Genomic DNA, 26,652 nt, shown 5'->3' on the forward strand with positions numbered 1-26,652 from the left:
TAGTCCTTGCCACATACGTCTCGTATCTGAGCCGTCGAATTGGGACTCCACGTTGTGTGTCGACTGACGTTTTTCCTGTTTTGATTGCCTTACGGATGGAATATCTACACTGTTTTTATTCTGCCATATTCTCAGTCACCTTGCGATTGTTAAATGCGTCGTTTCGCTCTTTCAGATTTGCACAAATGCTATCTATCAACGGTTTCTGGATTAGGTAGGTTTTAATAGTCACAGTGGGTACAACATCTCTGATTAACTTCCTGATAAACTCTAAGTATATTCCTCAATGTTATTCTCAGAGGCTACCCGGAACATATCCCAGTCCGCGTGATCAAAACAATCTTGAAGCAAGGATTCCGATTGGTCAGACCAGCATTGAATAGTCCTTAGCATGGGTAGTTCCTGTTTGAGTTTCTGCCTATATGATGGGAGGAGCAAAATGGAGCTGTGATCAGATTTGCCGAAGGGAGGGTCTTTTAGGCATTTCGGAAAATCTTGATATTCGTGGTTTGTTTTCTCAGAGCGGCTGCTACAGTCAATGTGTTGGTAGAACTTTGATAGTGTTTTCCGCACAATTTTTTTAAATCCCCTGCTTACAATAAAGGCGGTTCCAGGATATGTGGTTTCCAGTTTGTATAAAGTCCAGTGTAGTTTTTTGAGGGCAGTCGTGGTATCTGCTTGAGGGGGAATATACACGGCTGTGACTATAACCGAAGAGAATTCTCTTGGGAGGTAATACGGTCGGCGTTTGATTGAGGTATTCTAGGTCGGGTGAACATTTACATTTACATTTAAGTCATTTAGCAGACGCTCTTATCCAGAGCGACTTACAAATTGGTGCATTCACCTTATGATATCCACAAAAGGACTTGAGTTTCTGTACATTTTCACAATCACACCATGAGTAGTTAATCATGAAACATACACCCCCGCCCTTTCTTCTTCCTGGAGAGTTCTTTATTCCTGTCTGTGCGATGTACTGAGAACCCAGCTGGCTATATGGACGAAGACAGTATATCCCGAGAGAGCTATATTTCCGTGAAACAGAGTATGTTACAATCCCTGATGTCTCTCTGGAAGGAGATCCTCGCCCTGAGCTTGTCGTCTTTATTATCCAGAGTCTGAACATTAACGAGTAATATACTCAGAAGCCCTGGATGGTGTTCACCCCTCCTGAGTCAGGCTAGAAGTCCACTCCGAATACCTCTTCTCCTCCAGCGGTATTTTGGATCAGCATCTGGAATCAGTTCAATTGCCCTGGGGGGTACGAACAAAGTATCCAATTCGGGAAAGTCGTATTCCTGGTCGTAATGCTGGTGAGTTACCGCCACTCTGATATCCAAACGTTCGCTCCGGCCGTATGCAATAACACAAAAAAATCCTGGGCTAATAATGTAAGAAATAACTTGCTTAGGGCAGCTCTGCTTCTAGCTCCTATCTGTCGGCGCCAACTTGCTTTTTTATCTTCCCACATCTCCATGTGAAATAATCAGATTTATAATTGAAAAATATGCCCAAGCAAATATTCTTACACTTGCCGATGTGACCTTAACCTTGGGACGGTTGAGCTAACATGCACTAATGTGATTAGCGTGATGTTTTAAGTAACAAGAAAATTTCCCAGGACATTGACATATCTGATATGGGCAGAAAGCTTAAATGCGTGTTAATCTAACTGCACTGTCCAATTTACCATAGCTATTACAGTGAAATAATACCATGCTGTTGTTTGAGGAGAGATCAAATCAAAGTTTATTTGTCACGTGCGCTGAATACGAGTTATGCACAGTTATGAACTTGAAAATTTATTAATAAACCAATTCGGCACATTTGGGCAGTCTTGTTACATTTTTAGCAGAAATACAATGGTTCATTGGATCGGTCTAAAACTTTGCACACTGCTGCCATCTAGTGGCTGCCTTCAAATTGCGCCTCAGCTGGTATAATAGTGTGGCCTTACTCTTGCATTTCAATGATGATGGTGAAAAAATTAAATACACTTTTTTCTTTGTATTATCTTTTACCAGATCTAATATGTTATGTTCTCCTACATTCATTTAATATTTCCACAAACTTCAAAGTGTTTCCTTTCAAATGGTATCAAGAATATGCATGTCTTTGCTTCAGGTCCTGAGCTACAGGCAGTTAGATTTGGGTATGACATTTTAGGCGAAAATTGAGAGAGAAAAAGTGTCCGATCCTTAAGAGTGTGAAACACTGCCCCTGTTTGATATGCTGCTTGTGTATTCATTCCCATATCAGCTAAAAAATAATGTAATGTTTTCTCACAAAACAATAAACCACATGGCTAGCTAGTTGGCTCCAGCAGGTTCTACCATTTCACAATACCCTGTAATCAGTTATTACAGGCTAAGTTATTACTTCTAAACAGAATACGTTTTTGGGTGTTTTCTTGTTGTTTGGTTTACTGGTTGAACAGTTGCTGATGTAACCGATGTGAAATGGCTAGCTAATTAGCGGGGTGTGCGCTAATAGCGTTTCAATCGGTGACGTCACTCTTGAAGTAGTTGTTCCCCTTTCACAGCTTTTGTGGTGCGATGGGTAACGATGCTTCGAGGGTGGCTGTTGATGTGTGCAGAGGGTCCCTGGTTCGAGCCCAGGTAGGGGCGAGCAACACTCAATCTTGCATCTGCGTAGAGCTTGTAGTAATCTTAAGTGTTTTGGCTGTAAACTCAAGCTAATAGCCATAGTGGATGTGTTCTGCTCTTAAAGTTGGCATCTTACTGACAAAATGACATTTTTAAAATGGGGCCATTATGCCAGGTTGAGATTGAGCCTCCATGCAACTTTCCCCAATCTTTTTTAACCTGTTGGCTGCTGCAGCCCGGCAGATGAGATTTAAATCCGCTTTAAGCCCCTCTTCATGTTTGTCTGGGACTGTTTATAAAGGCAGCCCTATTTAAGTTACACAACGGGTGGAAAGAAGGTGTGTAATTGCTTTGTTTTTATTTGTTTCCATTTCTGTTTTCCTGGAAGTCTTCACTGTGAACAAGTGATTGGTTCCTGTGTGGGAAGGCAATTCTTCTCCTGTTCGCCACACATGGCCCCCAGTATCTGCATATGAATATGGCCTTCTGCTCAGACTGAGTGGAGCCCCAGCCCTCTCCCTATGCCCCCCCACTCACAGCACAGGGGCCCCCGCTCCCCACATGCTGTTATGCAATCGTGTGTGTGTGTATGTGTGTGTGTTACGACACTGAAGAGGGAAGGCCTGGAAAGATGTGTGTCAGGGGAACACTAAACAGGAGTCTTGTGGTGGGGGATGGAAGGCTGGCTAGATGCAGACGCCTGTCACAGGCGTTTAGAAATGAAGCAGAGGCCTTGAAGAACAGCTAGATGCCCTGGCCTACTTTTCGGAGCCGTTAGCGTGCGCACATGTGTGTCCTTTTGTGTTCCCCTTCCTGGGTCTTCTTTTATGTCAGTGTGAGCGTGCCTCTTGATGAAAGGAGCATACTGAGGATTTTGATGAGTCACTCAACCACACTCTCTAAAAACATCCCGTCGTTACGTCCTTATTTGGGCTGAGATGTATTAGACTATCTTTCACAGTGTTGGCCAAGTCCATTTAGGAGCAACGCTGTACTGGAACATAAGAGAGACATGCAAAGGGAGAGCGTCAGGAAACCACTAGGGAGGTGGGAGGTTGGGGGAAATGGGAGCTATGTGGAGGGAACATGAGAGGCCGGGTATGCAGTCTGCACATTCTCATGCGTGTATCATCTTTCCCTTCTCCCCAGTTTCAATGCACCCCTTGTCCTGTGAGCGCCCAGGCTGTCGTGGATCCCGTGCCCCTGCTGTTCAACTGGTAAGACCCGGGGCCGCCCTCCTCGGCTCTGTTTTCCACCCAGCCCAAACAAAAAACAATTGCCACTGACACTAGCTAACGCATCCAATCTGTTGCCCACATGTCTATCCGTCTCAGCCCAGGCCAGCCTACCTGATGTTCCCTCCCTTCCTTCCCACGTCCCCCTCTCTCTCCCTGGCCTGGCTTATCTGATAGAGCTGTATTATATCAGCAGCTCTTTCTCTCTGTACTCCACATGTCTGCTGGCCCAGTCACATGCTGCAGGCTGCCTGACAAGACCATCGGAGGCCTAATCTCTGTGCTATCAAGAGGTGTCTGTATCACGAGCAGTGGTGTATCATTACAGCCTTACCAGGCCTTGTCTCTGGCTGGATAATTAGGACTCTGGGCCAGTGTGGTGCAACTCCTGGTACGCCAAAACCCTCAACGACATATTTCAAATTTTTCTCTCCACTTTGTCATTCTCTCCCTCTTTTCGCTGATTGGCTTCCTGCTCGTGGAGATAAAATGTTTGCAGCTTGTCAAATGTTTCCATGAGAGTGAGTGGGGTGTTAGCAGTGGGCCATCAACAGGAAATTCCAGGCTGAAAGAGGGAGCACGGCAGGAGAGGGAGAGCTTATAGCTTCAGGAGAGGCCTGCCTGTCTCTTGCCTCTCTTTCTGCTGTGTAAAGCTTTCAGACATACAAGAGCGGGGCTGGATGTTTGAGACATGGGTAGAGAGTGAGAGAGAGCTGATGTAGCTCCCTGGGTTAGGTAGGGGCTATGTGAGGCTCAGGCTGATGAGAAGTGCCTGTGTTGCGGTAGAGCTGCCAAGTGTTAGGGGAAAGCTTTAATTGCCTAAATTGCATACATCTGGTTGGAGTTGGTGTCTGGAAGTGTCTTGCAGCTTTGATTACAGACAGAATGGTGATGCCCTGTGAAAAAGGGGAGAACTATCCCCTCAGGGCCTGCGCCTCTGTCCAGGACTGCAGAGCTGGAGCACATATATATATATATCACACACACACACCCACACAGACACACAGACACACACACAGACACACACACAGACACACACACAGACACACACAGACACAGACACACACAGACAGACACAGACACACACAGACAGACACAGACACACACAGACACACACAGACACACACAGACACACACAGACACACACAGACACACACAGACACACACAGACACACACAGACACACACAGACACACACAGACACAGACACAGAACACACAGACACAGACACAGACACAGACACAGACACAGACACAGACACAGACACAGACACAGACACAGACACAGACACACACAGACGCAGGGAAAGGGTGTTGTGGCTCTGGTGTTCATGTCTTTTCCCTCCATTGATGCAATGTGATGAGTCAGGCTGGTGTTTTGACTCACTTTATATTTGATGTCATGGGGTTAAAAGCTTGGCCAACACAGACCATAGCAAATCAAACTTTATTTGCCACATGCGCCGATACAACAAGTGTAGACTTTACCGTGAAATGCTTACTTTCAAGCCCTTAACCAACAGTGCAGTTCAAGAAGACATTTTTTTACCAAGTAGACAAAAATAAAAAGTAATAATAAAAAGTAACACAATAAGAACAATAACAGAATCCATGTGAATGATGAAGTGTGTGCTTTTAACAGTAGAAAAGCCAACAACGTCATGTGGACAACTCATTTACATGTTTAATTACTCTGCCATTTTTATAGTTGTCCCCCCGTCCTTGACTTTTCCTAAATAAGTCTATATAACAACACACTGTTGTTAGAATCTTAATATCACAAACAGTAATTTGTGTTGTACGCAGTTTTAAGAGGACATGTCACCCCCCCCCATTCACCACCAGTCATTCACAGCCAGCCAGCCTGCGCAGATGGCAAATCAAAACTATACCTAAACTATATTGAAACTCATTTCACACATTAATCGAGTTAGCCTAACGACAAGATTCAATTGGCAATAGTCTGATCGGTGACAGTACTATGAATTGTGAAATTGTATGATGAGATAGGTGCAGATTGAAATGTCCAAAAGACACGTCATTGGCTGGAAGGGGGTGTCCCTCGAGGCCTTTCTAGTGTTAAGTACGTCACATGGTTTCTGCTGGACAGGTCATTCATTTGTATTCTTGACATGGAAAAGAGGAGAGAGGAATAAGTTGAGAAGAGATCCACAATGCACTGGTTTGAGCCAAATTGTCTGTCGCCCCCCTTTTTATCCTCATCAACCCCCTCCCTGAGTCTGAGGGGTCATGGCCTCCCCACTCCCCCAATGAGGCTCCAGAACAGAGTGGCCATTGTGACAGAGAAGCCTGTCCAGCCATTGAGCTGAAACCCAATAGGGGCCAAACACTGCTGCGCCCTGCCTGGGCTAAATCAGGCCAGGGCTCAATAGCCAGGGCTCTTTGTCCTGCCTGGGGCCAGGAGCAGGCGCAAGGCTCAAATACAGACACTATGGGAAGGGGGAACACCAGCCACAGCTATACAAGTGTTTTTCCACCACAGTCAACTGAGGCACACATTGAAGGAAAGCACATTTCTTGGCCCAGAGTGCAAGAGAACCATTTCTTTGATGTATGGTTGTCAAAGGAAAACATTGGTCTGGATTTGTGAAGTCATTGTTGACGCTCACCCCTCACATGTGGTGAGTGTGGACAGACTACCATGTTCAGCTGACCAGCTCTGCCGGGGCGGTCTTGTGACTCAGATCTTTTGTTTTACACAGCGGACTCCGCTCATAGCTGGAGTGCGTGTGTCCCAAAGACCCTGATATCCTGCTGAAGCCGCCCACACAGCCCTGGTTCACTGGCTTGAGCACACTGGAGCCATTTTAGCCTAGCCGGCCACCCCTATAGGGAACCATACAGCATACCATACAGCAAAGCTGTGCACTGTTGGCATTGCACTGACGTAAACAGAAGAACATTACGCCTTCTTACTGAATGCAAATAGCTCCTGTGAGAAATGATCTGGTATCACCGTGTCAGCCTTCCCCCTCGTTCTACCTCTGTAATACTAGGGCCAGACAGTCTCTCACTGGGTACAGATGTATGGTATTCCACAATGTACATTCTGCAGGAGCCACAATAATGGAGGAGGCCTGGGTTAAAGTGGTGAACGGGTTGGCTTTATGTTAACACTTGTGTAAAAAGCCTGTATTAAAATCAGTGAGGAAGTCTGCTCGGAGCCTCTTAAAAGCACTCAGACCCAATACTGGCTGCTGGAAGCGGGGATGATTCATTACTTTTCCCAATTTACTGATATTTACTTCAGGAGTGTTGTGCCAGCCGGCCTCAAGGCCTGCTCTACTCTGCAGTCATTGTGGGGGAGGGAGCACCAGGGCAAATGGTGCTAGTCTGGTTCAGTGCTGCCCCAGGAATTGGCACGGCCAAGCTGCTCTTCGAGATGTCCATGGTTCTGTACAAGCTCAGAATGTGAATCTGTTGCCATTGTGTCTCCACTGCCTAGCGCAGGCTAAAACCCTGTTGTGTGCTGTGCAGCTCTCTTTGCTAGCTAGGTATCTCTCCAAGCTTAGCTGTTTTTCTGAGAAGGAAGAGGTGATGTTGACTGGAAGGTAGCAGGGCTTCCTTTCCTTTCCCCACCACCTCCCAATTCCATCTGCTCCCTTGAACAAGGTGTGTGTGTGTGTGTGTGTGTGTGTGTGTGTGTGTGTGTGTGTGTGTGTGTGTGTGTGTGTGTGTGTGTGTGTGTGTGTGTGTGTGTGTGTGTGTGTGTGTGTGTGTGTGTGTGTGTGTGTGTGTGCGCCGCTCCAGCGCTGCTAATGGAGAGGGCTTCCCAGAATGCATTGTAGCGTGAGGCTGTGCTCTGAATTCAGTGGCTGCTGCTCTCACATTGTCTAGTAGTCCGCTATGAGGGGGAAGGAAGACTGTTTCATTCCATCTTTCCTTCAGCCTTGTGAAATCATGTGAGCTTATAGGTAGTAGGTCTATTTATCAATCACTCTCTCTCCTTTTTCTCGCTCTCATTTTTCTCTCTCCTCTCTCTCTTGCTCTCTCCCTCTCCTCTCCATCTCCTCTCTGCCTGTGCGTCCACATATTCATTATTTAAACGGGATACACCCTCTGTCTCTTAATCAAGGGTTTTACTCGTTCTTCTCCCCTTACACATGTGTGGAGTTTGTTTACTGCCCAGTGACACACACAACATGGGCAGCCAGTCACAGCTCAGTGACGCTTCAGTTTGCCAAGACATTTTCCCACCAACTTTACCATACCGCCAACTATTTTTCGCGTTTTCTTTATATCTGAAAGGTATTTCCGGTAGCAAAGCCAACACTTTTATTTCCACCAAACGACCTCGTAATCATATTTCTGTCTGAGGAATTTGCATTCACGAGCTTCCTGTCACTCCAGTTACCATGACAATGATCACAACAGGGTCCAAGTTTAATGTCTCTCGCTCCTTCCTGGCAAAAGCAATGGCGATATGAAAGGCGAATGGTGACAAGAATGTTGTAAACATTTGGCTTTTTGAATGGGGACCATATAAACATTGCCCAATTCTTTTTTTCAGGCAATGTACCGCAAGTCCTATGTGAATTGGGTATAACAGACCTGCGGGCAGCAGAGAGAAACACTAATCCATTCACATCCCCTCTGACTAGCCCATGTAGCCTAGTCATTGGAAACTGCCATATTTGTTGACCGGTGTCATTGGTTCAGTGGAAGGGTTCTTAGATGGCACTAGTCCAAACCACTAATTGGTGCGGGTCTACTTGTCTAATGAGAGTATTGATTGTTCCATTGTCTGGCTCAGGTCTGGCCGGCTGTGGACACAGTGTGTCTGTCTGAGGGAGGGGGCTGCCCTGGATATGTGGGGCTCAGTGGTGGTCAATGGTGATTTCATTTAGTAGCAATGAGAATACATGTATGGGAGGACAGCATTGCAGAAAGGATAGAAAGGGGAAACCAGGGAGTGACTGAATGACAGAGCTGGAGGTGGAATGTATTCAGAAGGAACGAGCATATTTAGTGGAGCCAGCCTGCTCCAGGTCATCTGTGGCTGTAATTGCTTGTGTGCTTGGTGGGGAACATGTTCCAAAGTTATACAGTGATCCCAATGGGGGCGTGGGCGCTGGGAAATAACTTCTGAGCTCGTTAGAGTGTGACGTTCACCTTGGCCAAGCTTTCAGTGTTTTCCAGCCCATTGGTTCCCTTAGTCCAGCGCCACACACACACACACGGTGGATCCCTGGCTGTACCCTATTTAGCCAGCCACCTCCCAGTGGGCAGTTGGGGGTGCGTAGCAGCACCCCAGGCCCCGCCCCAGCTCTCAGACTGCCATGCTGTGCTGTTAGAGGCCTTTCATCTGGCTTATAGATATATAATTCATCTGGGATCTGAGGGAGCGGCTCCTCTCATGCCACTGCTACTGCTGAACGAGGACAAATTAGAATTCTGTTTGGTCCCCCGGAACGCTCCCAATCAACTTCCCCATAGAGCAAGAGAGGACGTGTGTGTCAGGCCAGGATTCCTGTGAATCTGCTCCCCAGCCAGAGAGGCTCCATGTGGAATGAGGTGGTATAATGTCAGTGTTTTCTCTGCTGTTCTGCCTGCCTGGTGCACTGAGGGTTTTTTCCACTGTGAGGGATCGGGTTTCCACTCCTCATGGTTGTTTATGCTGTTGTCTCAGGCAGCCCTGCCATCTGTCCCCTGTCAGCCTGCCTGTGGTCTGGGCTCTGGGGCCTCGGCCTGTCTTGGCGCCCGAGCTTGCTTAGGAGCCCCAGAAACACACACACACACCCAGTAAGATCTAGGCTACTGACCCACGAGGAGCTAACTTAGCAGTGGCAGACATTTACAACACTAGTATGGCTGAGAGGCCTGAGAAACCTCTCCAGCCATGTTCTCTCTGGTAAAACTGCCAGCTCCACGCTTCCCATCCCATCAGTAATCTACTGAGTGTCTTTCACACATGACTGCGTAATCCCGTTACGTCGGGGAAAGGTTTTGACAGCTTTTTCATCCTGGCACGACAAGATGGGTGCAGGCAGAGCTTGATGGCGAATTGTTTTGATGATGTTTTCGTACTCATGTTGGTAAAGGTCACATCCCATCTCCCTGTGTTCCTCCCCCGTGCTTTGTTCATTATCCTGCTCCGCTCCACGGTTATTTTTACCTCCTCCCATAATCCTTAATTAATGGAGCCCTAGTCACAGCGCCTCACATTTATCTCTCTTACACACACACACACACACACTAATTCACCCACACACACACACACACACACACACACACACACTAATTCACCCACACTGATTATATACACATACACACTGGTAGGCAGTGACGTTCCTGCTGAATGTTATCTGTGAGAAACCATGCTAGCTATTTCTTCTTTCTCTCTCCTTTTCATTTGATTCATTTGTAGCACAGTAAATGGGAAACACCTGAGCAGAATTTTCATGAGTTTGGATACTTGGGTCCTTTCAGTGCACAGAAACCATGTTGATACTACCCTGGTGTCCTTAACGCTAGCATTTTGATTCGAGATGGTAATATAATTTCAAAGGCGGAAATGTGTCAGTCCCCCATAGCGTGTGTTCATTTCAGTTCAGGAGTAGGGAATTGAAAGATGGGCCTCATGTCCAGTGTGAGGTCGTAAGGGGTATGTTTGATGGGGACGGGGGTCGTTCTGCCGTTCCCCCGCTTTTCTTTGGCTGCAGTCTCATCCTGACAAGATTTGGCTTGGCAGGAGCTGCAGCCCTTACCTCTACCAGTGCCGCGTGGCTGGCCACAGCACTCTGACTCCAATTCTTATCAGTCTGCGTGTCACGGCTATTCTCACGGTTTCCTAGAAGGACCACGCCGACGCCGCAGTTATTATAAACATAACAGCGTGAGGGAGAACAACACACAGCTCCCTCCACAGATGTGGGTGTGTCACGCACTAACACGTTGTTTATGTATCCTAGCTTTGTGAATGTGGGTGTGTTTTTGTGTTGTCAACGTGAGTTTAGTTGATTTAATCCCTGGCGCCGGTCAAAGCGCATTGTAAAGGGCAGGGTTTCAGCAGTACAGTACTTGGTTTCTGACTGCTCTACATTCTGCAACCTGGCCTAGACATGCAATGACGTGCTGCTCTTTGCCCTCCATAGGCACATGTTTGATCTACGTACACAACACGTAAGCCTTCATTGTTCACGTATGTGTGTATGCTCTCCTCCCCCACTGAGGCACGGCAGGTCTTCAGGCCCTCCCCCTCTCAGGGCTGTGAGTTCCAGGCTCAGGCTTCAGCTCATTAGTTGTGGAGTGCGTCGGTGTGAGTGAGGGGGGGGGGGGTGAGTGAGGTGGGTGGGTGGAAGGGGTTGAGTGAGGTGCGGAGGCTTGTTACTGTGTGTATTAGCCTACATGCGTGTGAAGGAGCTTGTGAGAAGCTGCTCAAAGCTAATCCCGTCGTGGCCCTCCAGATCGGCCGTTGAGCTCTGAGGAACTACTGTGGTTACCCCCAGCTGCCTTCTACATTCAGAGGAAGTAAAGCGAGATGGCCCAGTCTTGTTTGTCATCGTTGGGATCCACTGATGTTAATTTCTAGATCTTTGAGAAGCAGGTTCGGTGCAAAGCACTTGGGTGGGATGATGGCCCCTAGTGAGTTACTGTAATGACACTTAACAGGTCCCATGGACGTAAGTAAATACTACAGCAGTGCCATTGTAGCAGTGAGCTAGGCTTTGTTTTGCTGGGATCCTCGTCTAGTATGGCTTTATCTAGCTCGCTGCCATGGCAATAGCACCGGCCTCCTAGCTGCTGATAGGCCCAACGTTAATGCACTTCTGATTTGATGGACTCCCTGTTACACGCTCCATTGATCTGTATGAATATGCATTATGAAATGGCCTTTTTTATATGGCCAATGCGTGTGCAGTACTAGGTGGAAATCCAATAACCATTCAGAGCATCCTACTAGTGATGCCAGAGCTATCGTAGAGAAAAGCAGATTTACTATTCATTATGGAGATGGCCTGCTGGGCTCCAGGTTTGAGGCTAGCTGGGTGCTTTGTGTGCATGGTTTTAAGTTGTGTGTGTGTGGTGTGTATGCATAATGCTTGGGCAGAGTAGTCGACTGGCCCATTTTCCCGAATTTGTTTGGGATTCGGCATGCACGTTCCCCCCGAATTCATGATTTAAAGCTCCAGCCTAGCCTCGATGTTTTATGTTAGTGTACGTTAAGAGGGTGAAATCTACCCGGCTTATGTAGAGACAGTGTGACTTTTAGAGTAACGTGTGTTGCCCTCCCTCGCCTTACTGTAGTTGTTCCTTAAATCCGTCTGTCTCCGCCCAATCCCTGCTCTACTACCCTAGTTCCCCTCCTTCGGATCAGAGGCGCCTCCCCTCATCACTGGTAGAGCCCTTAATTAGCTGAAGTGCCTCTAAATCAGTTCACTTTATTTAAAAGGAGTCAATCAAGGTAAATAAGGATGTGCAATTGCCACCAATCCCAGTACCCTGTATCTTGATAACAGGATGGTGACATTTCAGTGTGCAGTATAGCTGGTAACCGTACCATGCCCATCCTGCTCCTAGATACAAGCTACTCAATAATAATTAGCTAGCTATCCCTTCATTGAATCAAAACAAACTAGGTAGCTTCTTGGCTAGCATTGGTTGCTCGGGAAAACTGCACAGTCTCCTTACTGCTCTCCATTGATGTTTTTTCTTTCTTCCAGAGGCTAGTTAGGACCGGGCAGCATGACGACTGTGACACCTCGAGCATCTCTCGAACCCCGGGCGTGTCGCTGTGGATGTCTGTGTATCCATGGTGTTTCATGTGGAATATCCCCATCTCTGTAAGACTAGGGTGGAGAGACTGCACAGGGAAAATAGTCTTACTCTTTCAGAAGGTGAAGGGCAGAAATGGATCCTCATCGCTGGCTAGGCTTAGTATGCAGAGGCATACATTACCATGATTACTCCAGCGCTGTTGGCTTTCTCTACATCCCTCCCCCCCTCTCACACGCTCTCTCTTTCTGTCAGCTCGTTCGGGTACATGTGCCCTGTCCCCGCGTTGCTAGGCAACAAGCCCAGTGTGTATTATTATTGTGGCTATGTCAGGCGCTCTGCCTTTCTCTCATTTCTGTTTGTCCAGGAGATGGTAGGATCAGATGCTGAGCTTTGGATGGGAGAAGAGAAAGGAGGATGAGGAAAGGAAGGATGCGTGGAGGGGGAGGAGCACTGAGTGAGTCAGCGACAAAGAGATGAAGCCTTATGATATGAGGGTAGAAAAAATAGACATTTTTCCCCCCCAGCCTCTAGCTTTCCCTGATGCGTGGCAGAATATATGGCACAACCTCACTTCACTGTGGTCACTGGCCGAGAAAGACTAGATGATTCACCAGAGAGACGCATTCAAGCAGCAGCACAGAGCTGTATTGGTCAGAGTGCTCTCTCCACAGTGGAGAGAGAGAGGTGTAGGGGAATGCTGTCATGCTCCGAATATCAGATTAAGTTATTGGATTCCAGCCTCTCCAGCCCCCTGCTCTCAGACCAGAGACTGCTGGGTGGACAGGTGGCACTGTCCAGTCTGAATGGAGGTCCTGTCCTGTCTGTCTGGCCTATGGTCTCTCAGGTGAGAGAGATGAGACAGAGCCCCCTCCATCCCATCTCCCCCCCAGGCCACTCCGTTCATCTTAATGCATCCCTACTCGGCTTGTTTGTCTTTCCCCCTCCCTACAAAGGCCTCTAATGAAATGAATTTGTGCGGGTCAGGGGCTGCACCGCCAATCTGGGTCCTGGTTGCCTGGGTACTGGAGTGGGCCAGGCTGGCTCTATTTGCACACTAAACAGGGCTAGCTGCTGCCTCCCTCTCCTATATGAAATGTAAATAGACTGCACAGCCGCCGGGATGGTACACACAGCAGGAAGGGCCTCACTGCTCCTGTTCTCCCCTCATTAGATAGCTCTCAATAACTCCTGTGATCTAGCAAACCATGATTATGACAACAATGAATGATTGACAGTGTAGGCTGGTGATTGATCATACACTATAACCATAACAGACATTACAGCACTAGAAATTGAATGCCGGAGACTGTGCAGTTGTTTCCGTATCTAGTGGAGAGGCACGGAGAGAATAATATGGCAAGTCTCCCAAAATACACCCGCCATGCCGAATGACTATGTGCAGCTGCTGGGTCTGTGGCAGTTTAGCTTTCTACATTTTTAGAATGAGAGCAGCTGCTGTAGTGGAAAATGCAGTGGTGTGGACCTGATGACAGGCCTGAGTTAGGAGTGGGGGGGGCTACCGATCTGCTTTTCATCTTCTCAGTAGCAGCAGGGGCTTTCAGAATACCCCTCATTGGCGCTGTGTGCGTGTGTAGAAGAACAACGACATCCCGCAGTGAGGTGAAGCGTTGGCCTCTGTCTGACCGCAGAGGGAGTGGCTCGATAGAGGGAGACATGAAGAGAAGCGGAGGGAGAGAGAGAGTGATATGACGCAGAGGGGATGTGTCTTAGTCCTGGCTGTAGCCTCTCCACCTCCTCTCCACCACCTCAGGCAGAAACAGAGATTGATTATTTCTACCACCTTTCCCATTTCTCTGATGCCTGCAATTGTTTTTTTGTGCGTCCAATTCTTACTCAGTCACATGGTATCGAGTGACGCCATCCAAACCGTATCAAAGCGCAGCATTTATTTCACTCTATTTCCATCCTGTGTGCACATGTTGTCTTTGTGTTTGTTTGTGTGTGCGCCTCACTGAGCTATTATCCAGTCTGGCAGACCCACAGACTTCCCCCCTCCTCCCTGTCTTCTCCTTGGGGTTCTCTGCCCCTGTCCCTACAGGGTTTGCCACACACAGAATGCTGATGTGGTCCTCTAATCACTTGTGGCTTGATGTTGGGGTACCAGGAAGCTCTGCTGAATCTTTTTGGCTAATTAATAGTTCCTCACGGCGTGACGTTTCGCCGCGGGCACGTGGGACGTACTGGGGTATGGATGTAAAAATCCCTCAATCTGCCATTGGTGCCAATTTTAAAATTAACCCCAAGGTTGCCTTGTTAAATCTTGTTCATTCTCTTAAATTAAATACCATGACTGTTTTATCATTAGCTGGGAATGTTGGTGTATTTTCGTGTGCAGGGTGTGCTGTTAGCATGATAACACTCATTAACTTCTCTAGGGTACGTGAGACGGTAGCGTCCCACCTTTTCAACAGCCAGTGAAACTGCAGGGCGCCAAATTCAAATACAGAAATACTCATTATAAAAATTCAGAAAACAAAACATATTTTACATAGGTTTAAAGAGTAACTTCTTGTGAATCTAACCACGGTGTCAGATTTTAAAAATGCTTTACGGCGAAAGCATACCTTACGATTATTTGAGAACATAGCCCAGCAGACAAATCATTACAAACAGTAACCAGCCAAGTAGAAGAGTTACACAAGTCAGAAATAGAGATAAAATGAATCCCTTACCTTTGATGATCTTCATATGGTTGCACTCAGCAGACATTCATTTACTCAATAAATGTTCCTTTTGTTCGATAAAGTCTCTTTATATCCAAAAACATTTTGTTTGCGTGTTTTCTTCAGTAATCCACAGGCTCAAACGCAGTCAAAACAGGCAGACAAAAAATCCAAATTGTATCCGTAAAGTTCATAGAAACATGTCAAACGATGTTTATATTCAATCCTCAGGTTGTTTTTAGCCTAAATAATCGATAATATTTCAACCGGACAATAACGTCGTCAATATAAAAGGTAAACAAGAACGGTACTCGGTCGCACGCATGAAAAAGCTCTGTGACACTTTAGGGTCCACTCATTCCGACTGCTCTTACTTCCTCATTTTTCAGAATACAAGCCTGAAACAATTTCTAAAGACTGTTGACATCTAGTGGAAGGCATAGGAACTGCAATTTGAGTCCTAAGTCAATGGATACTGTAATGGCATTGAATAGAAAACTACAAAACCAAATCAGTTCTGTTATACTCACAGACACTATTTTAACAGTTTTGGAAACTTTAGAGTGTTTTCTATCCAAATCTACCAGTTATATGCATATCATATCTTCTGGGCCCGGGTAGCAGGCAGTTTAATTTGGGCATGCTTTTCATCCAAAATTCCGAATGCTGCCCCCTACCCTAGAGAAGTTAAGACAGACTGGTAGAATAGCTAGCCATCGCGAGTTGACTGGAAACTACGACATGAATATACACTGAACAAAAATATAAACGTAACATGTCAAGTGTCCCATGTTTCATGAGCTGCAATAAAAGATCCCAGAAATTGCCCATAGGCCCGAAAAGCTTATTTCTCTCAAATGTTGTGCACAAATGTGTTTACATCCCTGTTAGTGAGCAGTTCTCCATTGCCAAGATAATCCATCCACCTGACAGGTGTGGCATATCAAGAAGCTGATTAAACAGCATGATCATTACACAGGTGCACATTGTGCTGGGGACAATAAGGCCACTCTAAAATGGGCAGTTTTGTCACACAACCCAATGCCACAGATGTCTCAAGTTTTGAGGGAGCGTGCAATTGGCATGCTGACTGCAGGAATGTCCACCAGAGCTTTTGCCAAAGAAATTAATTTCCCTACCATAAGCCGCCTCCAACGTCGTTTTAGAGAATTTGGCAATACATCCAACCGACCTCACAACCGCAGAACACGTGTATGGCATTGTGTGGGTGAGCGGTTTGCTGATGTCAACGTTGTGAACAGAGTGCCCCATGTTCGTGGTGCAGTTGTGGTATGGGCAGGTGTAAGCTATGGACAACAAACATAGTTGCATTTTATCGATGGCAATTTGAATGCACAGAAATACCGTGATGAGATCCTGAGGCCCATTGTCGTGCCATTCATCCGCTGCCGTCACCTCATGTTTCAGCATGATAATGCACGGCCCCATGTCACAAGGATCTGTACACAATTCCTGGAAGCTGAAAATGTCCCAGTTCTTCCATGGCCTGCATACTCACCAGACATGTCACCCGTTGAGCATGTTTGGGATGCTCTGCATCGACATGTACGACATCGTGTTCCAGTTCCCACCATAATCCAGCCACTTCGCACAGCCATTGAAGAGGAGTGGGACAACACTCCACAGGCCTGATCAACTCTATGTAAAGGAGATGTGTTGCGCTGCATGAGGCAAATGGTGGTCACACCAGATACTGACTGGTTTTCTGATCCACGCCCCTACTTAATTATTATTATTTTTTTAAGTATTTGTAACCAACAGATGTATTCCCAGTTATGTGAAATCCATAGATTAGGGCCTAATGAATTTATTTCGATTGACTGATTTCCTTATGAACTGTAACTCAGTAAAATCTTTGAAATAGTTGCATGTTGCGTTTTATATTTTTGTTCTCTCTCTCTCTCTGTGTGTGTGTGTGTGTGTGTGTGTGTGTGTGTGTGTGTGTGTGTGTGTGTGTGTGTGTGTGTGTGTGTGTGTGTGTGTGTGTGTGTGTGTGTGTGTGTGTGTGTGTGTGTGTGTGTGTGTGTGTGTGTGTGTGTGTGTGTGTGTGTGTGTGTGTGTGTGTGTGTGTGTGTGTGTCCATATCTCTATATATCTCATTCACAACATTTGGAAGTTATTTAAGAGGCTTGGCTGAACTGCTTTCAATGGGGAAATATTGCTTCCTCAACCCACTTCTGTGATTTTCATTGAAACTTTACTTTGCTGTGTGGACCTATAGTCCCTGCAGCTCATGGCGGAGTAGTAGATATGTCCTCTCTCTTTCTCTGTGTGTTTCTCTGTGCTAGCTGGTCATGTGATACTGTTAAACGTATGGAGAGGCTCAGCCCACGCAGTGGAAAAAGTGAACTCACCCCCACCGCTGCACACAAGCTCCCAGAGGACTGTGGTCTGTTTACTAAGGCTTGCTATCATTTTAGGGGCTTGTTTGTTTTATCATCCCAATGGAATTACGGTAGTTGTGTATCCCGACTGTTTCATGTTCATAAGCAGCGTGTCCAGTAAATGTGTTTGTAAGCCAGATGCATTTGCTTGCGAGTGGAGACTGGAGATGATTAGCAGTGTGTGTTCTCCTCATGGGTCCTACCATGTCAGTGGACAGTGAGGGGGACAGAGGCCTTATGGGAGAGACCTGGGAACAACACACAGTGCTGTCAGAATGAAATGAGGTTTTTGTGCAGCGACATAATCATCTGTTAGTATCATGGCTATGTAATTAACATGGAATATTTTTACCATAGTATTCCAGACCAGGGATTCCAGGCAATCTCCCAAAGATTTGTTTAACAAGGTGGTACTGATTATTGAGGTGAGGCTCGGAGGGGTGCTGTGTCCCTGTTTTGACTCCGAGATTTTTACGTCTTTTAACACCTAAAACACAATTTTCTGCAATCTAGAGCCTGAAATTATAACAAATAAAATAGCAAACACAGTGCACTATACACTATTTTCCACAGCAGTTTTCTTAGAATTATACTAGTAATTTCATTTTTCAATGGTCAACAGAACTGGGACCATGAGGGCCAGGCAAGAGTAATTCAGTGTGTCAGAAGGCCTGGAATGTTGTGATGTTAGGGGTAGGGCTGGAATATGGCTTAAATGTTTTATTTATTTATTTTTTGTTTTCTCGAAATAAGCTTTGTTGCACAATTTAAAGGTAAATAAACACTGCATTGCAAACAGTCGGTAATAATCTAATGAATTCAGGGCTTTGTCAAATTATACCTCGCCTAAATATAAGCCTTCAACCATAAGACTCACTAATTATTTTATCAAAATAGTATTACCTGCTTTTTGCTATAATCACTGATCTGGCTTTCAAGTCTGTCTATGAAAATGCCCCCTTTTTGTTATTACATTTTTTTACCAGACCCATGCATAATGCACCTACATTAATAATGAACAACTTCTGGTAGCAGGCATTATAGAAAATGAAGACAGGTCTCATGAACAATCTCTCAAGCACATGCTCACCCGCTCGTATATAGACAGCTAATCTTTATATTTAAAATCTAGCCAACTTGGCTCTATTTGCTTGCTAATACTGTAGAACGGTACATCCTCCTGTCTGTCTCTGTTTGAACAACAGCCTGTTCACGTTGTTTAGAACGTTGAAATCAAGTGGCCTACCTGGATAAGAAGATGATTATCTCTCAGAATGAGTTCCCAATTCCTTATATAAATGTTTTTTATTATTCTCATTGCACGTTTATCAAACACAGACTAGACAGCTAGCACAAGTCTATGGCCAAAATGCTGCTGGCGGCACCGCGTGACAAACTGAGCATTCATGTTAGTAGGGTCTGCTCTGTTCTTAATTTTGGGAGTCGAGATGTAAAAAAAGGTATTGTTACAAATGTTAAGTTCTTCTCTATTACAGTAAAATTATGTCTTAATGTGTTTTGGTGTCCAAATCACAAAATAGCCAATTACATTTATTTGAAGCCAAAAAAAAACACTATTCTGTTTAAGAAAAAAACGTGAGTATATGCAAATGTACATAAATAATTTGCCTACATGTCAATGTGTAGGTGATAGCCTATGCATATTGGCTATACCCTCTCATGTCCACACTGATGCTGACATGAGGGAGGCACTAGAAAATGTAGCCAGACTTTTAATTACATATATATTACATATATATATTAGGGGTGGGAACATTAAAATATTTAATTCAAATTCAGATGCTTTTTTTGTGGATCCAGAAAGTAAACAGCATAGTGGGCCCTGCTTTACTGAAGTTGCAAGATATTGCAAGTCAAGAAATTTTGAGATACAGCATTCCATTACGAGATACAGCTTTTGATTGCCGGTAGATAGGCCTAGTCCGCTTTTCTGGCTCTGTCAACCTGCTGGCCGACCTGCCTATACTGTGCCCATCCCTTCTCTCTCCGTCCCTTCCTAGCTCGCTATGAAAGATGCAATTGTTTTGTTCTCGGAAATACCGCAACTAATCAGTCGCCTCTGTTCCAAAAATTCTGAAGCTTAGGAGTCGATTCCTGTCGAATCTTGACTGAAATGGGTGTTGACAACAGGAGTCGACGTGCAAGGAGTCAAGGAATCAATTATTTTGGAGTTTACTCTCCACCACTGTCATTGTCGTTAACGGTTGGTAAAATGGCTGAGAAAGGCAAGCGACAGCAGAAAAGTCCTGTATGCCAATACTTTGAGAAGTTAAGTGAGAAGGAAATGCAAACTTTGCGAGGTTGAATTGAGGTACAGTAATGGTAGTACAGGTGCAATTCTTAACCATCTGAAAGGGATTGACCTTGAGACCCAAACCATTGCTGGACCAGAGCAGCTGCATTGGGATTTCATGTGGAAATTTGTGAATTGTTCTTGGTTTTAACAAAGTTTTTATTTTATTTTTTGCCGCTTAACATTTTCCATTTGTCACATTCCAAATATATATATATTGGCTAAACGGCAGTTATGTTTGACAAAGTAGCCTCACCAAAATCAGACCATAGAAATTGAGGAAATTATTTTATAGCTTTGAAACTAAGGATGTGACAAATTGACAATTTTGCTTAACGTTTAAACTGCCACTTAAAAAAAAAAAAAAAATTCAGTTGGGCTCCCGAGTGGCGCAGCGGTCTAAGGCACTGCATCTCTGTGCTAGAGGCGTCACTACATACACCCTGGTTCGATTCCAGGGTGTATCACAACCAGCCGTGATTGGGAGTCCCATAGGGCGGCGCACAATTGACCCAGCGTCATCCGGGTTTGGCCGGTGTAGGCCATCATTGTAAATAAGAATTTGTTTTCAACTGTCTTGTCTAGGTAAATAAAGGTAACAAAAATATATATATATATATAAGAAAAAAATCATTATATTCCATGTCAATTTACAATGCACGATAATGGTCCTATTACATTATCGTAATAGTTGCCGGGCAATGACGTTTTATCTACCACAAACTTTTACAGATACAGAACGCAGTACATTGTCGATAGCGACAATTGATAACTTTAAAACTGCCAGTCTGTACCTTTTTCCGACAGTAGAATTCTGCTCCGGCGTAAAATGTTCTATTTTCTTCCAGACAATAAGCATCGCTGATTGATATGCTGCAGTTTATGGTATGGTAGCCAGATGTTTTATTTCTGTTAAATGTCTTGGGAAGTCAAGGTATTTAACAAACTTAAAGTACTTTTTTAGGCGAGAGTGGACTGCACGCATGCAGCAGCTTGATTTTTTGATTGACCTTTCTCGTTGCCTTGTGATGGACTTTAGTTCCGCTTCAGAAGCGGCGTTCTTTTATAGACAAGTAAAATGTCCATAGGGATTTTTCTTAACGTTAAGGATCCCAACTTAATTTTCATGTTTAAACGTTCACACCCCTAATTGAAACCAGCGTTTCTCATGTTCTATTGGTTTTCAAATAAACTTTTTTTCATTGTCCACCAGCAAAAGGCACGATCCTAGTCATATTAGAAACCCATGATCATTGTTGGCTCTTTAGATCTCCCCTCCTTCAAAATTTCGAACTGATATTTTCATCTATGTCACATAAAACCGTGCACGTGTTTTATTGCTAATTGCATTTTGGAACATTCACGTATATAGTCAACTGCCATGTGCTCCATGCTTCGCTTATATTGCGAAGAAATATTTGATCTACTTTATAAGTTAAATGTTCTGGTCTTTTGCATCAGCCTTATTGCTTTTTTGATTTTTTTTAAATGTACAGTGGTATGATTTTGGGATATATCGTCCCTCAACTGTCCCAGAGTCAGTTTGGAATATTTATTTCTCCCACAGAACGACAAGCCACATTATTTATTTTACATAGTGGTGCAGCAGTGGGGAGAGCCATGCAGACATCAAAGAAGATACAAAAGTATAGCAGCACAGTTATAAAACACCTTTTCTGCCACAGTGTAATGTTGAAGCAAGAGAAAGAGGTGAGGGCTCTCAATGTAGTGTTGAAGCAGGAGAAAGAGGTGAGGGCTCTTAATGTAGAATGTAGTGTTGAAGAAGGAGAAAGAGTTGAGGGCTCTTAATGTAGTGTTGAAGCAGGAGAAAGAGGTGAGGGCTCTTAATGTAGTGTTGAAGCAGGAGAAAGAGGTGAGGGCTCTTAATGTAGTGTTGAAGCAGGAGAAAGAGGTGAGGGCTCTTAATGTAGTGTTGAAGCAGGAGAAAGAGGTGAGCGCTCTCTATGGAGTGTAGAAGCAAGAGAAAGAGGTGAGGGCTCTTAATGTAGTGTTGAAGCAGGAGAAAGAGGTGAGGGCTCTTAATGTAGAATGTAGTGTTGAAGAAGGAGAAAGAGTTGAGGGCTCTTAATGTAGTGTTGAAGCAGGAGAAAGAGGTGAGGGCTCTTAATGTAGTGTTGAAGCAGGAGAAAGAGGTGAGGGCTCTTAATGTAGTGTTGAAGCAGGAGAAAGAGGTGAGGGCTCTTAATGTAGTGTTGAAGCAGGAGAAAGAGGTGAGCGCTCTCTATGGAGTGTAGAAGCAAGAGAAAGAGGTGAGGGCTCTTAATGTAGTGTAGAAGCAGGAGAAAGAGGTGAGGGCTCTCTATGGAGTGTAGAAGCAAGAGAAAGAGGTGAGGGCTCTCTATGGAGTGTAGAAGCAAGAGAAAGAGGTGAGGGCTCTTAATGTTGTGTAGAAGCAGGAGAAAGAGGTGAGGTCTCTTAATGTAGTGTTGAAGCAGGAGAAAGAGGTGAGGGCTCTATGGAGTGTAGAAGCAGGAGAAAGAGGTGAGGGCTCTTAATGTAGTGTTGAAGCAGGAGAAAGAGGTGAGGGCTCTCTGGAGTGTAGAAGCAGGAGAAAGAGGTGAGGGCTCTTAATGTAGTGTTGAAGCAGGAGAAAGAGGTGAGGGCTCTATGGAGTGTAGAAGCAGGAGAAAGAGGTGAGGGCTCTCTATGGAGTGTAGAAGCAGGAGAAAGAGGTGAGGGCTCTATGGAGTGTAGAAGCAAGATAAAGAGGTGAGGGCTCTCTATGGAGTGTAGAAGCAAGAGAAAGAGGTGAGGGCTCTTAATGTAGTGTAGAAGCAGGAGAAAGAGTTGAGGGCTCTTAATGTAGTGTTGAAGCAGGAGAAAGAGTTGAGGGCTCTTAATGTAGTGTTGAAGCAGGAGAAAGAGGTGAGGGCTCTCTATGGAGTGTAGAAGCAAGAGAAAGAGGTGAGTGCTCTTAATGTAGTGTAGAAGCAGGAGAAAGAGGTGAGGGCTCTTAATGTAGTGTTGAAGCAGGAGAAAGAGGTGAGCGCTCTCTATGGAGTGTAGAAGCAAGAGAAAGAGGTGAGGGCTCTTAATGGAATGTAGAAGCAGGAGAAAGAGGTGAGGGCTCTTAATGTTGTGTAGAAGCAGGAGAAAGAGGTGAGGGCTCTTAATGTAGTGTTGAAGCAGGAGAAAGAGGTGAGGGCTCTCTATGGAGTGTAGAAGCAGGAGAAAGAGGTGAGGGCTCTATGGAGTGTAGAAGCAAGAGAAAGAGGTGAGGGCTCTTAATGTAGTGTTGAAGCAGGAGAAAGAGGTGAGGGCTCTCTATGGAGTGTAGAAGCAAGAGAAAGAGGTGAGGGCTCTTAATGTAGTGTAGAAGCATGAGAAAGAGGTGAGGGCTCTTAATGTAGTGTAGAAGCAGGAGAAAGAGGTGAGGGCTCTTAATGTTGTGTAGAAGCAGGAGAAAGAGGTGAGGGCTCTCAATGTAGTTTTGAAGCAGGAGAAAGAGGTGAGGGCTCAATGTAGTTTTGAAGCAGGAGAAAGAGGTGAGGGCTCAATGTAGTTTTGAAGCAGGAGAAAGAGGTGAGGGCTCTTAATGTAGTGTTGAAGCAGGAGAAAGAGGTGAGGGCTCTTAATGTTGTGTAGAAGCAGGAGAAAGAGGTGAGGGCTCTTAATGTAGTGTAGAAGCAAGAGAAAGAGGTGAGGGCTCTTAATGTAGTGTTGAAGCAGGAGAAAGAGGTGAGGGCTCTTAATGTAGTGTAGAAGCAAGAGAAAGAGGTGAGGGCTCTCAATGTAGTGTTGAAGCAGGAGAAAGAGGTGAGGGCTCTTAATGTAGTGTTGAAGCAGGAGAAAGAGGTGAGGGCTCTTAATGTAGTGTTGAAGCAGGAGAAAGCACTTTAGAGTCTAACCTCCAGCTCTGCTGACCAGGGGTCAGTCCCAGTAAAAACGTCCCCATTGGGAACCCATAAAAGACCACATTCTTCACTCATCTACTGGGTCAGTGCGATGAACTCTGCCTCTGTTGGGATAGTCTGATTCACGCTAAGAGTAACATCTCTAACCTGTGTGTGAACCTACCCACCCTCTCCAAGCACCAATCATAGTTGAGAATAGTCAGCTAGCTAGCAAACCGATGCTTTTTGCTTTGTCTAATGCCTCAAGTGCGTGGTTCCTAGTTCCATGACCAATCACTGCTGTCAGGTGACATTGGTGCCTGGAAGGGCTGTCACCAAAACAACCCACATCAAAGACTGTTTATATAGACCTTTAACATGGCTGCCATGTGCACCGTGTTTATGCTGTTGAAATTGAACGGATAATGCATTTCCAATAAGATATTGCAAGCAAAATAAGGAACGTACGTCACTTTGCCTGAAAATGCTAAATTTACACTTACCACACTTATCGACATGTTGCTGTTCCTTGATAGCAGATCAACTGTCTCTCCAATAGGCCTTTAGCATTTGCAATTTGGCTCCTGGTGAGCTGCTCTTCCACTGTAAGCAGTGCTGTGAGGATGACGTGGGCTTTGTTTACCTAGCCTCCCAGACAAAACAATGTCAAAGTGAAACTCAATCGGTGAGGTCATTTCATTACTCATGTAGGTAATGCTGAAGCAAGATAACTGTACAACATTGCATCAATAGCTTTGAAAACAAATCTGACCGCCCCCAGGGTGGACCCTGTTTACAGAGTGGCAGGAAGGGACCCCTGGGGGAGTGTGGACAGACTGCACACATGGTGTGTGTTTATGGGGTTGGAAGGAAGAGAGCCAGGGTTTGTTGTTTTCAGTGTAAAAGAGCGGGAAGCGGATGCTGCAGGATCCAGCATTGGACCAGGGCCTCGGCCTCTCTACAGTACCTTACAGTGCATAGACTTACTCATATGTGATGAATTAGAGCTGTTGGCTTGTGGCGAGAGGCCCCTCTGTGTGACACACACACAGACTGATAGCAGATGCTGTGCAGCTTTTGAATGGGGTGGAAGGCGGAGGAAATGAGGCCTGTGTTTTGGAATGGATGTTATTGTGTTTCCGCTTAGGGTTCTGTGTCGTCTGTGTTCCTCTCCCCACTAAGATACGACAGCTCAGAACACCCAGATAATGCATTGAAGACTCTCCGCCAAAAACCCCTATAGAGTAACTGACTGAGGACTCAATAACATAATACACTTATTTAGCCCCTGTGCCAAAACCACCCCAGAATCCTTGAAGACAACCTAATAACACAATTACGTCAAGAAGCACAGCATCTGAATAGTGATGTTGTCTATAATAATATAGGCCTGTGGTATTATATAATATAGTTATTACATGATTTTTTTAAAAGGGGGGAGAGAAGCTTCAATATATACAGTGTTCAACTAAGCCAGTCACTGATATAGTACACAGTGGAAACCATATAGGACAACTTAATAGGTTCTTATTGACCCTCCCATGGGCATTACAGGCACCAACATACACACTCAGTTATAGCGGAGGGGAAATTGTACTTGGTTAAGTTATCAGAAAAATAATTGTAATATGAATTTAATATGAAACTGTTTCACGCCACTAACATCAAAGGCTGGTTACAGTCACAATGTGTGAATTTACAATGGAGTTTTGGAGTTGTAGATTAGATTATCCTAAAATAGTCTGGAGTTTATTGTTCTAGATAGTTCAAACTAGGTCGGCACACTATGTGTGGATCATAGAATCTTTGTTTATCTCTGTTAGTAGTTGACCCCTTTGCCACTTTGTGCTGCTTAATGTGAGCTTGGAGTGTGTGGGGCTTTGGGGGACGGGGCCAGAGAACAGGGGTGGAGGCAGAGGTTTGCTGTGTCTCACTTTCCTTATGCCAGGAGGAGAGGGGAGCAGTGTTCCTCTGACTGTGTGTGTCGCTGGCTCTGGGATATAAATAGTTGTCTTTGAGTAGGAGAGCTGCAGAGGGAGGGCCATGGCGCCAGGGCAGAGCTGAGTGCCAGGCAGCGTTCCCGGGTAGTGGAGAGAGGGAGGAGGGGCAGGCTCCAGCCCAGCCCTCTGCACACACTCTGGTGAAAAATGCATTATGAAGAAGAAAAATATTGAGGAACTCTTTACATATAATTTATTCATAAGAGCTCGGAAGCGACCTCCACATGCAGACAGGGCAGTGGATACTAAAGAGAATAGGGCTAATCTAGTAGCATGGCGATTCAGCAGGAGGGAACTGGGCAGGAGAGGCCATACTAAGCTTACAGCAGAATAGGCCTCACTATGAAAACACTGCAGATGGTTTAGTAAGGCATCACTAGCTCACTGCAGAGTTGGCCTTTACTATAAAACCACTGCAGAGGGTTTAGTAAGGCCTCACTAGGTCACTGCAGAGTTGGCCTTTACTATAAAACCACTGCAGAGGGTTTAGCAAGGCCTCACTAGCTCACTGCAGAGTTGGCCTTTACTATAAAACCACTGCAGAGGGTTTAGTAAGGCCTCACTAGCTCACTGCAGAGTTGGCCTTTACTATAAAACCACTGCAGAGGGTTTAGTAAGGCCTCACTAGCTCACTGCAGAGTTGGCCTTTACTATAAAACCACTGCAGAGGGTTTAGTAAGGCCTCACTAGCTCACTGCAGAGTTGGCCTTTACTATAAAACCACTGCAGAGGGTTTAGCAAGGCCTCACTAGCTCACTGCAGAGTTGGCCTTTACTATAAAACCACTGCAGAGGGTTTAGCAAGGCCTCACTAG

At 45.3% G+C, this 26,652-nt stretch overlaps 1 protein-coding gene across 5 annotated transcripts in view; it reads left to right on the plus strand.

Annotated features, from left to right (window-relative positions):
- Positions 1–26,652, plus strand: part of LOC139575954 (ankyrin repeat domain-containing protein 11-like) — a 171,342-nt gene that overhangs the window by 119,192 nt on the left and 25,498 nt on the right. For 3 of the 5 annotated variants that reach the window (XM_071401442.1, XM_071401437.1, XM_071401439.1), the window contains one exon: positions 3,759–3,826. The exons of the other annotated variants lie outside the window; for them this stretch is intronic. The gene's annotated coding sequence lies outside the window, so the exon portion shown is untranslated. The remainder of the gene's footprint in view (positions 1–3,758; positions 3,827–26,652) is intronic. 5 annotated transcript variants of the gene reach the window in all.

Source organism: Salvelinus alpinus, chromosome 5 (assembly GCF_045679555.1).
Source record: "Salvelinus alpinus chromosome 5, SLU_Salpinus.1, whole genome shotgun sequence".
Lineage (NCBI taxonomy): Eukaryota > Metazoa > Chordata > Actinopteri > Salmoniformes > Salmonidae > Salvelinus > Salvelinus alpinus.